Here is a 15,613-nt window from a genome sequence, read left to right as displayed (position 1 = left end):
CTTCCAATATCCCACGTGGATATGTCAACGACCTGTCTGTCAGTTGCAAAGTGATAGCACTAGGCTTCACTTCTCCAAGCTCCAAAGTCTTATAGATAGAGAGACATTAAATTTATCCTTGCGCCTAAATCTCATAAGGCTCTATTTACATGAGAACCACCAATAACACTAGGAATAGTAAAACTCTCTAGATCTTTAAGTTTGTGTGATAACATCTTTTGGAGGATTTTACTACACTCTTCTGTCAGCTTCATTGTCTAGAATTCTTGCAGTTTCCACTTCTTTTACATTACATCCTTGATAAATTTAGCATAGCTGAGCACCAACACATCGAAAAATGGGATGTTAATGTGGATTTTCTTAAATATTTTGAGGAACTTCGCAAATAGATCATCAAAAACCTTCTTTTGGACCTCGGTGAGTACAGTAAATTAGCCTTTTGGTAAAGGCTTTTGTTCAGGTACACTCATGTGATCATCATTCTTTGTTTTTTTCTTTTTCTTGATTCTCATCCACTACTTCATCTGCTACATTCTCGTGTACATCTTATGTCTCTTTTGGAATCACAACTCCACCTTCCCTCCCCGTTTCTTAATGTTACAGCTTTGCACTATTCCCTGGGGTTCACTTCTGCATTACTTGGAAACTGGCCCCTATTTTGGTCTTTCAAAGAATTTTCAAGTTGTATTATCTACGTCTCCAAGGACTTCATTGTGATGACCATGTTACCCATATGTGTCTGAATGTTGTCGAGACGAGATTTAGTTTTTCCACCTTTTGCTCGATTCTGCCACAAATGTAATAACCAAGTCTTCCAAGGAAGGTTTCACTTCACCTTTTTGAAAGTTAAACCTTGGAGGAGGATTCAACACATTCTTGAAGTTTGCATAAGAAAAATTTTCATAGTTACACAAACTTGGATGATATTTATTAGGGACAGGTTACCTCAATAGCCTTCATACCCATTGTTGTTGTTAATGTAATGTGCTTCTTCCTCGTTAGGTTCTTCTTCAACGGCCACTATCACTACTTCAGACATAGGCTGACCTCCCTTATTCATGGCTTCAATTTGTGTGGTTAGAACAGATATTTGGCAATGAGCGATGTGCTAGGATCCAAAGCGTATAATCCAGTCGTATTCTTTGCTCCAGATCTCTCAGTAGGCCATTGATAGTTGTCTGCTCAAGCAAGTCATAGGCTTGGTCAGGAGATTTAGCAAAAATCGTACCACCGGCAGCAACATCAGTTCTTGTTTGTCCATTCAAACCATTATAAAATAACTCAAGCCTGCCACGTAGTGATGCTTCCTAGGTGTAGAAATTGAAGCCAACCCTTTGCGTGATCCCTATGAGAAAACGAAAACAAAAACAGTCTAATAATATCATCAGAAACATTATTAATATTTTTCGTGTCCATAATCTCCAATAACGTCATCAAATGAAGATGTGGATCTGCATTTTCTGCTCCCCCGGACTGGTTCTTTGAACCATGTTGATCAATGTTGGCTTTAGCTCAAAAATGTTGGCATTGATAGTTCCATTAGCTATGCCCAAATAATTTGTGTTGATCATTGGTCTAAAGTGATCTTTGATAGGAACCATTGCAGGAGGTGGATTCACGTTCTCTCTGTCCTTAGCCATTGCTTTAACCTCCTATCTTCTTGCTTTTCTCAAGGCTGTTGCATTATTTTCAATCTCAGGTTCAAAAAATAATGACTCGTGGCTTTGGGTTTTGCGCATAAACTGCAAAAAAGAGGAAAAAAATCAGTGAATATATAAAAACAAGTTTAAATTAAAGTCAAGACTACTTGATAACAATATTAATATAAAAATTAAATAAAATACTCTCAGGCAACGACGCCTCAAGTTTTAGTATATGAGTAAGTAAAAGAATTTTTTCTCACATGGAGTATATATTTAAATGTATATTAAATATTGTAATTAAAATAGTCTTACTTTATTTAGAAGATTCAATCATATTCTAAATCGTTGACATTTAAATACATAAGTAAATCACAACTAGACCATACAGGTAAATGAGTTCAATGAGAGAATGCATCTAGAGATGTAATTTCACTTGGTCTCTACTTTATTTAATTGTTATTGACATGTTTGCAATAAAACCCAATTCGATAATTAACTGAGAACACTAAGTTGACTATCCCCTTTCTCAAGTGATGAATAGAATTGAGCTCTCTATTACTGATCTTATTATTCTTATTCAAAGTCTAGCAACGGAAAATATATGCAAACGATGTTTTTACCACGATTCCAATGAAGTTATAAACCTTTCAAAAACTATAAACACCCGACGATGTGATTCTTACGATCTTAATTTCAATCCCCTTTTTCGGATTATAGATATCAGTTATGTAATCAATCAAATTATGGTCAGTAATTCAAAAATATTAAGAACAAGCAAACACAAATAAATGAAGGGATATGAATTCATAAAACTCAATAATTCAAAAATGATTTTCAACCAAGCTACATCAATCTCTAGACAGCAGAGTTAGTTCATAACGAAATGCGGTTCAAAACAAAACATTTTTTTAATCAATAAACTCATAAAACAAAAGAACCGAATGAAGAAAGCAAGGAAGAAAGAAGTTGAATCGCGTCTCCGTCTCCGGAATGTACGTTCTTTGATCTTCGTTCTTTGTCTTCTGGCTCCTTATTCCAATCTTTTGCGCTAGCTCTCAGGTATCCTCAAAGCAGAAATTGCAAAGCTAAAAACTGAGAATGAACGAGTGATAGTTGAGTATCAGCATTTGAGTTCTTAAAATAAAAAAATGAACTAACTAGTTAAGCTCTGGAACAAGTCATCATTAAGTCTAGTGGAAATGCAAGAGTTACAGAAATAATCTGGAGACAAACTGGTCTCGGTATCAATGACAATGAAAGCACTCCAAAATCAAGCACCACACTGAAATTGAACATGTTCAAAAGGAAATACATTCATTTTTTTAAGTTTAATACGGTATATGAACATCAGGAGCCTATCCATCAAGCTGAAAAAACTGTTGAACAGACGAACAAAGGCAAAAAGTTTGGTATTTGTTACAAACCTGAGAATGTTAATTTAAGCCTAACTAGTATGATGACAGATTCAGTTCAGTAAGGCATGACTCTGTGAATGGTAAGTCCTACTTCAAAAGATATATAGGCTGGCCAATGAAGATAGAAAAAGCAAACAACATGTTGTATTTAATTCACACCGAGCAATTCACACACATATTTATGCACAACCTTTCTGACAAACAAAGAGGTCAGTCTGTCAAACTGATCCAAGTGTAGATTCCTAAGAAACTAATCCCGTTTGGACACAAATAAGATTGGGTATCGGTTGAATTTTACTTGTGATTGCATATTAAAAGAGAAGAATCGTTGAAGGAACCACTTTGATACTTGGACAATGGATATTCAAGGCACATGACTGGTAAAGCCCAATTTCTAACCCATTTGATCAAATTCGAAGGTCCCAAAATCACTTTTAGTGACAATTATTGGGGTAAAACTGTGGGTAAAATTAAGATTACTCATAGAAACATTACCATTAATGATGTGTTACTTGTTTAAAATTTGTGTTACAATCTAATTAGTACCAGTCAACAATATGATAATGGATACTTAGTTGAATTTAATAAGAATATCTGTTTGATTAAGGATGTCAACAATCAAACCCTACTATTGTCAGAGATTAGAAATGACAACTTATAAGAATTGACTGGAGTAGTAATATTTTTCCTCACCGACATGCTTTGTGGTAGTTAATCAAGATAAGTAGAAGTTGTGGCATAGAAAGCTGAATCACATTAATTTTATATTTATCTACAACTTGCATAAACTGAGTTTGGTTAATGACTTTCCTGACTTAAAATGTAGAGTCTAAATTCAGTACACGTAAAATCCATGTATTTATTTAATTGTTAAATTATTTAATCAAACTTAAATTGATTTTTGAGATGCGTGATTTATGAAATTGCATTATTTTAAATTATTTGTGTTTATGCGATGCACGTTAAAATATTTTCTTGAGTTTCATATTTCAGGCGATTACTCGATGCGGGATCGAAGAAAAGAGACCGGCGACGATTTTGACATTTTTAAAATGTGGTATTTTATTTTAGGTTGGGTTTGGGTATTTTAAATAAATTATTAAGTTTTTATCATTTTAAAGCCTAAATTAATTTACTAGGTGAGTTTATGATTTTTTTAAAAAACTTTTAAAGTTAAAAACTTTTGTGTTTTATTTTAAATTTAATGATGCTAGTATTTTAGTAAGGTATTAGTATTTTATGTAATGGGTTTATTTGTTATGAATATTTTTAATTAGTCAATTAACTCACTAATTACCTCCCTAATTACCAAACTCACACACACACCTACAACTACACACACACTTCGGCTATCACCTACACACACCTTTCATTTCTCTCTTCATTTAATTTTTAAAGAAAATATTAGGGTTCTTGGAGAGCAAGAGCAGCCGTTCCTCCCCCTTCAAGAATTTCAGCAATTTTCGTTGGCTTTACTTCAAGAAAATCGTGCCACGTTCGTCTCGGATCAACCCTCGCATCTTCCCCACTTCGGTATCGTCGGTTCGGTAATTTTAAATATCAAAAGACATGTATATTCTATTGTTCACGCGTCGATCTCGTCATAATATGTGTTGTGATGTTTATTATGTGTAAAAATCTATGTATGATGTACAAAGTTTGAGCAGAAATTTGTTGAATAGATTTTGAAATAATTTTTTTGATCTCAAACTCAAATTCTACTGTCATTTAGTGTGATGCGAATTTTAGGTCGCTTATCTTGAAAAACTTTCAACATATAAAACGTAGAAATTTTTGATACCTTCGATTTGACAGTAAATTGAAATTATTTTGATAAGAAATGAATGCGTTATGATTTTTTTCGTGGGAATGCTCAAACTGCGTTTTTCTGAAAGTGTGTTCTTGACTTGTTCTTGAGTTTCTTGTGTTGCAGGCTTCGTGGGAGATCGCCGAGTGTTCCTTGCTGTGTTTAAGAGTGTCCAATGGGGTGATCATGTGAATTTTGTGGTGTTGTCTCTGGTTGGTGAGGTTGATCATGCATTAGAAGTCATAGGGAAGCTCTTGTGCAGAATTTTGGGTTGATTTGGGCAGAACTAGCGCCGTACTGCGGGCTCCGCAGCACTGCCAGTATGTACCAGGCAGCGCCGCAGCGCTGCAGAGATACTCCTAGGCGCCATTCTGGCGCTGCAGCGCTGCTTTAGACGAATTTTATGCTTCGAATTTAGGTGCTCTTGCTTCCTTTGGGTTCTATTAAGTCGTTATGTCCTAATACACTAAAATTTAATTTAGATGTTATGAAGTTTGATTGGGGAACGTGGAACTATGCTTTAAGCAAGGTCCGTGTCTTCTATTGTTTGGGGAAATTCATACTTCTTCACAAGTTTTGTTTCGGGGTGGAGTCGGGGTTAACATGTTGTTTATCACGGTCAGGTCCCAAGCATTCTAGAAGGTTATAAGTTAGTAAATCAATGGGTGATGCATTCGATAGGCATGATTAACTTGTGGAATTTAAGGCGCATGGTAGCGCGTTAGCATGTGGAGCAAGAACTCGAGCGAGATCTAACGAATCCCTCAACGCCATGTAAGTATGTTTGACGTACAAAAGAAATAATTTTAAGTTTTTGAAGTATGCTAAATGTCTTGTGACCAATTATGAACGGGTTTGAAAGTCGGTGAACGTGGACGAGGACCACTCCACCCCGGTAAAGCATGACCGAGTTTAGATCAGCATTGTAAAGCGGTAAAGCATGACCAGGGATAAATCCACCCGGTAAAGCAAGACCGGGGATCTCATGTATGTGGTAGTAGATTTTCCCTACCAGTCCAGTACTGTGGTTTAGTTTGATCAGGCACATTTATGTATGGGTTACTTGCTTTGAAACATATCTCTACGCGAAATGATGTTATGTATGTTCAAGTATGTATGATGCAAGCATGTTTAAGAGAAGTTCTACTTTAATGGCACGTCTATGTTATGTATGCATGTTCAAACCTTTGTATGCATGTTCATTTTTCAACTATGTACGCTCTAATTTAAATATGCATGTGGCTTTATTACGTACTACTTGTTATCTCCAGTTTATACATGTTGAGTCTTTAGACTCACTAGACTTGATCGATGCAGGTGAGGAAGATGTTGAAGATGCAAGGGGTGGGGACCAATTAGCCGGCTTGGACAATACAAGGGGCTAAACCCAAGGACTGTCCATGTTTTAAGATTTTAAGCATGACAATTTCATTAATCTGATTTCACTTTATGGTTTACGATATTTTAACATGTGTTTTTCTTTAGCAGATTTTATTTGTAATCTTTTGTTTCAAATATTTTGTTGGAACGGTTAATGGATGAACGCAATTTGAAAGTTTATTTTGTGTTTAAGAAAATTTTAATTTTTCCGCAAATTTCAAGTAGTTTAAAATACGGTACGTTACAGTTATATCAGAGCGGTGTTCTTGTAAAGGGTTATGCCTACTCCCAGTTGCGAGAAGCTCACGAAGCCACACCTCAAGTCTGTAAGTTTTAAGGTTTTAAATTATTTCATGTATTAAGCACCCAGTCATGATTTCAGCATGCGCATATTTAAATTCAAATTACGTGCATCTTATGATATTGGTAGTATATTCATGCATGTTGGGTTTACAAGTTGGGTAAATTGTGGAATAGTATGCCTCCTAGACGTATGGTTTCCCGAGGAGCAGATGAATAGAACAGATAAGCTCGGGATGGGGAGACAGTCACTTCTCCTCGTCCACCCCCAGACATGCAAGCTCAGATGCTTGCAGGGATGACTCAGTTCTTCGCACATGTTGCGGGAAATCAGGCTGCAGTGGATACAGGGGCGAGGCCAAGATCGGACACTGTGTACGAAAGGTTTAGGAGGATGGATCCAAAGGAGTTCTCGAGGACTACTGACCCGATGATAGCTGAAAGATGGATTAAGTCCATCGAGGTAATTTTTGCATTTATGGAGCTGCAAGATGCAGACAGGGTCAGGTGTACCACATTTCTATTGACAGGGGACGTCAGACTGTGGTGGGAGAGCGTCCCTATCAGTGAATTTGCAGACCCTTTCGTGGGATGGCTTTAAGGAGGTCTTTTACTCCAAGTACTTCCTTGAGGAAGTACGCTCTCGCCTGACCAGGGAGTTCATGACTTGCGACAGGGAGACAACGGTGTTGCAGAGTTTGTCAGGAAGTTTGAAAGAGGGTGTCACTTTGTGCCCCTGATAGCTAATGATGCTCGAGAGAAGCTGAGGCATTTTATTGATGGGTTGCGGCCGGTCTTGCGCCGTGACGTGAGGATTGCTGGTCCTACCACTTATACTGTGACCGTGTCGAAAGCTTTGGGGGCAGAACAGGACCAGAAGGATATTGAGAATGACAGGTAGGGCAAGAGGCCCTATCAGGCACCTCAACAGCAGCAACAACAGCGACCTCAGTTTAAGAGACCATTCCAGGGGCAGCAGGGAAAGAGGCCATTTCAGGGACCGCCGAAAAGCAAGGGTCCTATCCCTCAGCACAAGGCTCCTCAGAGGCCGAGTGAGTACCCGATGTGCCCGAAGTGCAACCGCCAGCATTCGGGACAGTGTTTATTTGGATCGGGCAAATGATTCAAGTGCAGAGCCAGCGATCATATGTTGAAGGAGTGCCCACAATGGAGGCAGCCGACCTAGGGGAGAGTGCTCGCCATGCAAGCAGAGGAGGCGAACCCAGACACGACCCTGTTGATTGGTAACTTATTTATTTCAGCACCGCATTATTTTTGCTATGCATGTTTCGAATTTGATTTGGGATTATTAGTGTGTTAGTTAATATTTTGGTGACTTGGGATAGAATTTTATGCTATGCTTGAGGTTAAGATTAGAGTTTTTTAGATATAAGTTTTGTATGTTGTGCTAACGTCTCTCAGGGAATATTTTCATAAAGAGAATATCCACAAAGGTCCTGATTGATTCAGCGACCACTCGCTTTTTTATCTCGGAGACGTTCGCTAATCATCTGGACATCAAGTCCATTGGGCTCAACGTGAGTTATTCAGTGACAGTCCCATCAGGGGAAGAGCTATCAGGAATTGCAGGGCCACCTAGTGTACGCCGATCTAATTGTGTTGCCGATGCCAGAATTTGATATTATCTCAGTATTGGTTAGACCGTTGGGCATGGAGAAGTTTCTCTTTGAACCAGATAGATGGAGAAGTTTCCCTCACATGATCTCTTGCATGCAGGCACGAAGACTTATTCACAAGGGATTTCAGGCTTTCTTGGATAGTATTATTTTCGCACCTGATGTGCCCAATCCATCTATATCTGTTGTACCAGTGGTCAGAGATTTCCCTTACGTTTTTCCTGATGACGTCACAGGCCTTCCACTAGAGAGAGAGGTGGAGTTCGCGATTGATCTTGAGTCAGGCACTGTGCCAATCTCTAAGGCATCGTACCGACTAGCTCCAGCTGAGATGTTAGAGCTCAAGTAGCAAATTCAAGAGCTTCTTGACAAAGAATTCATCCGCCCTAGTTTCTCACCGTGGGGTGCACCAGTGCTCTTTGTGAAGAAGAAAAACGAGAGCATGAGGCTGTGTATCGATTACAGAGAAATAAACAAGGTAACGATCAAGAATAAGATATGGGCATTGCGAGTTCTTAGTAATGCCGTTTGGACTGACGAATGCTCCGGCGATATTTATGGACCTCTTGAATTGAGTATTTCAGCCCTACCTAGATCAGTTCGTCATAGTATTCATTGACGACATTCTTATCTACTATAAGAGTCATGAGGACAGTGCTGCAGGTTTTGCAAAGACACAAATTGTACGCAAAATTCAATAAGTATGGATTCTAGTTAGAGAAGATAGCGTTTTTGGGTCACATAATATCTAGCAGTGGCATCGAGGTGGATCCAGCGAGGTAGCAACCGTTAAGTAATGGGTTGAGCCGAAGAATGCATTAGAGATCCGCAGTTTCTTAGGCTTAGCAGGTTACTACAGGAAATTTATTCAGGGATTTTCTTCAATTGCAGTGCCACTCACCTCATTGACCGAGAAGAATGCTAAATTCGTATGGAGTGTTGAATGTCAGGAGAGCTTTGATACTTTGAAGCAAGCTCTTGTTTCAGCACCAGTGCTAGCCATGCCATCGGGGCAAGGCAATTTTGTGTTATACACCGATGCATCTAAGCTCAGGTTAGGTGCAGTGTTTATGCAACATGGTCGGGTCATAGCTTATGCCTCCAGACAGTTGAAAGTGCATGAGAAGAACTACCCGACCCATGATCTCAAGTTAGCTGTCGTTGTCTTTGTTTTGAAGATATGGAGACATTACCTGTACGACGAGAAATGCCAGATATTTACTGATCACAAGAGTCTCAACTATTTTTTCACGTAGAAAGAACTGAATATGAGACAAAGACGTTGGTTAGAGTTAGTAAAAGACTACGATTGTGAGATTAGCTACCATCCGAGGAAAGCTAATGTTGTGGCAGATGCTTTGAGCAGAAAAGTTGCAGTCGTAGCACAGTTGTCAGTGCAGAGACCTCTTCAGTCAGAGATTCTAAGATTTGGGTTAGAGGTTTATCCTAAGGGCAGAGCTCCTAAGCTGTCTAATCTGACAGTCCAGTCTTTTTTTTAGACCGAATCCGTAGAGGTCAGACTTCGGATGAGCAGTTGCAGAAATGGATACTGAAGGATGAGGCCAAGGGCAGTGTACTCTACACAGTGTCTGATGGTATTATAAAATACAGAGGGAAAATGTGGGTGCCTAGTGTTGATTCGATCAGAGAGGATATTCTGACAGAGGCACATGCATCTCCGTATTCCATTCATCGAGGAGGTACCAAGATGTACAAGGATTTGCAGGTTCTGTCTTGGTGGCCGGGTATGAAAAGAGACATCCGTCGATTCGTGTCTGAATGTCTCACTTATCAGCAAGTGAAAGCTGAGCATCAGAGGCCAGCAGGAATGCTCAAGCCGCTCCCTATCCCCTAGTGAAAATGGGAGAATATCACCATGGACTTTGTTATTGGTTTGCCGAGTTGAGTCAGAGGATCCAATGCTATTTGGGTTATAGTGTATCGACTTACTAAGTCGGCACACTTCTTGCCAGTGAAGACGACTTTCTCCATGACGCAGTATACGGAGCTCTATATCAAGGAGATAGTCAGATTGCACGGGATCCCCGTTACTATTGTATCCGACAGGGACCCAAGGTTTACATCGTCTTTTTGGAAGAGTTTACATGCAGCCATGGGGACGAAGTTGCTATTCAGTACAGATGGCCAGTCTGAGCGAGTGATTCAGATTTTAGAAGACTTGCTGCGAGCTTGTGTGATCGACTTCCATGGGAATTGGGAATCGAAGTTAGCTCTGGTGGAATTTACCTACAACAACAATTTTCAAGCATCTATAGGTATGGCTCCCTACGAGGCACTGTACGGAAGGAAGTGCAGATCACCGATTCATTGGGATGAGGCCGGTGAGAGATCAGAACTTGGTTCAGAGATTGTTCAGCATACTGCAGATGTGGTGGTCAAGATCCGAGACAGGATGAAGACCGTCCAAAGTCGTCAAAAGAGTTATGCTGACAAGAGGAGGAGGGATCTAGAGTTTGTCGTAGGTGATCACGTTTTTTAAAGATAGCACCTATGAAGGGTGTTATGATATTTAGGAAGAGAGGCAAGCTTTGTCCGAGGTTTATTGGACCGTTCGAGATTTTTGACAGGGTTGAGACATTAGCTTATCGTGTAGCCCTACCGCCGAATCTGGTCGGTGTACATAATGTGTTCCATGTCTCGATGCTAAGGAAGTACCGAGCGAATCCTTCGCACGTTTTGAGTTTTGAGCCGTTGCAGTTGGCTCCATATCTGTCATATGAGGAAAGACCTGTCCAAATCCTAGACAGATAGGAGCGGAGACTTCGGAACAAAGTAACTAAACTGGTCAAAGTCCGGTGGATAATTCAATCAGTGGAAGAGGCCACTTGGGAGACCGAGGCAGATATGGGAAGCCGCTACTCGGAGTTGTTTGGTAAGATTTAATTTCGAGGACGAAATTTATTTAAGTGGGGGAAGAACTGTACAGCCCAAATTCAGTACACACAAAATCCATGCATTTATTTAATTTTTAAATTATTTAATCAAACTTAAATTGATTTTTGATATGCGTGATTTATGAAATTGCATTATTTTAAATTATTTATGTTTATGTGATGCACGTTAAAATATTTTCTTGAGTTTCATATTTCAGGCGATTACTCGATGCGGGATCGAGGAAAAGAGATCGGCGACGATTTTGGCATTTTTAAAATGTTGTATTTTATTTTAGGTTAGGTTTGGGGCATTTTAAATAAATTATTAAGTTTTTAGCATTTTAAAGCCTAACTTAATTTACTAGGTGAGTTTATGATTTTTTTAAAAAACTTTTAAAGTTAAACACTTGTGTGCTTTATTTTAAATTTAATGATGCTAGTATTTTAGTGAGGTATTAGTATTTTATGTATTGGGTTTATTTGTTATTAACATTTTTAATTAGTCAATTAACTCACTAATTACCTCCCTAATTACCAAAATCACGCACACACCCACACCTACACACACACACTTCGGCTATCACCTACACACACATTTCATTTCTCTCTTAATTTCATTTTTAAAGAAAATATTAGGGTTCTTGGAGAGCAAGTGTAACGCCCCGAAAATTTAAAAGTCCACGCGAACCACATGCATGCAATTATAAATTCTCTTGTATTTTAATTAAATGTTTTAATTGCATGAATTAATTATGTTATGCATATTGACATGTTTAAAATATATTTTTCTATATGGTTGCATTAAAATGTATTTTTAAAGGTTGTTCGAGTTGCAATCGAGGAACGGAGATCGAGTGATGAAAAACGTAAAATATTTTTATTAAATAATTGTTTTTAATTATTTAAAATATGGGTGTGGGGACCCGGACGCTAATTCATTTCCTTAATCGTTATTAATATCAAATTCACAATTAAGTAATGTGGGACATAAATTTTTTTTTTAAAATGCAATGCGGAAACGTAATGTACATATAAATCTAAAAGTACAAGTCCTGTACTAAATACATTTACTAGGTTCAACGACATATCAGTGCTGAATCCTAATCTACTTCTGAGCCCGGATCTCCACGCTAACTAGTCCTGACTCGTTCTCTTCTTGATCCCGATCCTGTCCCACCTGTTGTCATGCACACATACATACAAGACAACAGCCGGAAACTCCGGTGAGAAATACATCCCAGTATAAACAATGTAAACATGCAATCATATAAAAACATATATAAAAGCATATAACAGCTATCATTAACATGTAGCAAATCAACAAACATGAATGATCTAAAACTGTAAATCAACTAGTCATCTCAGACTCGACTCAATCGACGCGTCATCTCAGACTCGACTCATTCCTAATCTAGGGATCCCGGTTCTGGATATTGATAAATATATCGAATCTCAGTCGATAGGAATGAATCAACCCTAAAGGACATCGATATAATTCGTATATCCAGTGTCTGGGCGAATCGGCCGCAGAATTGACGAATCAACCAAGGACTAGGCGAATCAGCCACTGACCAGACGAATCAGCCGATGATTAGGAAAATCAGCCGATGACCAGACGAATCAGCCGGTGACTAGTACATACATTGTCTATGAATCAATAGACTACAAACATCAATCTCATCAATTGCAAATATCAATGCAATAAAATAAAGTATGTGATTTAGGGAAACTCGAGTCAAACCTCACTCGAGTTGTGCAATCCCAACTCAACATTAATTTATACCTTTCACTCTGTTACTCTGACTATGTCGAAGTCTCTGATTCAAAGCCTGTCAATATCAATCTGGCAATAACAACATCAAGGAGTATAATATCAATACCTATTCAATTCAATACTGGATATAATCTGAACTCAATCAAATTCTGTTTCAACGGCATAACGGCATAATCTCAATATACCTAGCCATATCATATCAGTCAGATATCAATTCCAATATCTCATAATCGATAATAATTCAATTCTGATATCAGATCTCAATCAACTCAATTCTGAAAATCATAACAATTTCATATGGTATCTGTTCTTCAATCTGGTTTCGATTATACGATGTCTAACATGACAAGAACATCATATATGAATCATATCAGATTCTGACAATACCATAATTTCAAATCATATCAAAACGTAGCAAAACTTACGTCCAGTTGTAGCCTCTGCTGATAGAAACACAGTACCGAAGTCGGATTCAAAATCTAACGGGCGGATCTTTCGTAAATCACAAATCTACACGATAAAAACTTTCTTCAGTTTTTTTGAAGAAGAAAGAAACTTATACACAAATCCACACGTAAAGAATGTGCCACGTTATTTTCAAATCTCGTTTCCTTTCTTCAGTTTTTTTGAAGAAGAAAGAAACTTATACATATCAATTGCATGTCCAAGCAACGTGGCACATTCTTCTTGAATTTCAGTCGGCGCTCGGGCGGTCACAATTTACTGCTCGGGCGCGAGATGTTCTGTCCGAGACATATCCCTATTGAACATCGGCACTCGGGCGGTCACAAACTACCGCTCGGGCGCTGAACCTTCTGTCCGAGTATTCCTTTTGTTCAACATTGGCGCTCGGGCGGTCTTTTCCTAATGCTCGGGCGCCAGATGTTCTGTCCAACATCTTGGCTTATAATACACCGACTCCCGGCTTCTCCTCTTGAGCTCCTACAGTCTCAATATTGATAATTAATCCACTTCTGATTACAGTAATTAAATCTTGGGCATTACAATGGGTGATGCTTTTTCTTATTTTTGAAAATAAGGTGTTTTGAGGTGATTTTATACTCCAGGACGTAAATTTTATCGGTGTTGGTTTTTCAACAAAAATTCGAACATTTTGGCAACCCGGCTAATAAATTCACAAACTTATTTGAACCAAATTATTTTTAATATCTTAATTAAACACTAATGGACTAATTGAGCCTAATTAACATGGTTAATGGGCCTAAGCTAGTAATTAGAATTTAGTTAGGATTTTATTATTATTTAAATTACAAAACCTACCCCTTAACCTTTTATAACCCATGCCCACACCCCCTTGATCATTAAAAAAAAAACTCTTTTTCTCCCAACACAACACACGCACACACAAGCAAAGTTCAAGGGAAAAAGCATCAACAATTCTTCAAGGTTTTCAAGGGTTCTTCGTACCATCGTTCTTCGATTCGTCAACGAGAATTCGTGCGTAAAATACGCAAAGGCACATCATATTCTTCTTTTACTCATCATCACACCATATTATGTGATTGTTTATGAATTTGCATGATAACAAGTCACACAATCTTTTATTTTCGTAACCATTAATATGCATGTTCTAAACTACTGTTATTTGGTTCCAAAAATATGTTTCTATGTGTTAAGGGGCTGTCATGAATTAGGTGAAAGGGGATCGGTTACGGTGCCCGGAAGCGCAACGGAAGTTTAAAAATCAAATTTTTATGTAAAAATTTCGGCCACCAAGTAAATAGTGTGTAGAAAATACAAAAACACAAAATGACATTCATAGTGTGTTAAGAAATGTACCTATCAATCTCAAAGATTGATGTAATGGCTCCAACGAAGGTGTAAACACCTTAGCTCTTCAATGGTAGAAAGTATCTCCAAGCTTCCTTTGAGCACTCCTTGCTCAACTATTAAGCCCACCACCAACAAGGTAGATCCCCTCTTAATTTGCACTAGAAAACTAAGAGGATTTTTCAATGAGAATTGTTTTCTTTCCTCAACACTTGAAGAAGAAAAATGAGAGAAAAATGGAGGAGAGAACCCATGAAATTTTCGGCCATTGCATCTTGGAGTGGAGGGGAGAATAATTTAATTTTTTTGTCTTGGTTGTGAGAAAAGCAAAAAGCAAAAGGTGCATGCCTTGTATTATTTTAATAAAAAGTAATCCACAACCTTCCACCTCCCAAGCATGCTTTGTTATTTGATTTTTAACAATTAAAAATCTATGGACTTAATTTTAATTATCTCAAACATATTTGAGACTAATTAAACATTACTTGAATTTACCCAAGTCCCACTAGTTAAATAATTATTTTAATTGAGCTCTACAAGACTCAATATGATTTGATTAATCCAACACTTGAATTAATTTAATTATTTGGACTCTACTAGGTCCACTAGTGTTTAATTAATTCAACACTTGAATTAATTTAATTTAGTCCATAATAATGTTTATGAAAATCACAATTTTCAAATACATTATTCACTTGGCCAAACTTTTAATTTAGGAACACTTCCAAAATAAAATTTATATTTCTCTCATAGAAGTCATACTTCTATTTTTCCTAACGCCTATAAACTCATTTATAAGCCGTTCAACACATTGAACTATTTTCTCCTTTATAGAAGTCATACTTCTAATTTTCCTTACGCTTATAAACTCCTTTATAAGCCGTTCAACACATTGAACTATTTTACTTCTCAACGGGATCTAGAAAGCTAGTACTTGTGTGGCCCTCAATGGTTCATTGATACAACTAGCCG

This window comes from Primulina huaijiensis, chromosome 13, assembly GCF_012295235.1.
Source record: "Primulina huaijiensis isolate GDHJ02 chromosome 13, ASM1229523v2, whole genome shotgun sequence".
NCBI lineage: Eukaryota > Viridiplantae > Streptophyta > Magnoliopsida > Lamiales > Gesneriaceae > Primulina > Primulina huaijiensis.
This window is presented reverse-complemented; position numbering follows the sequence as displayed.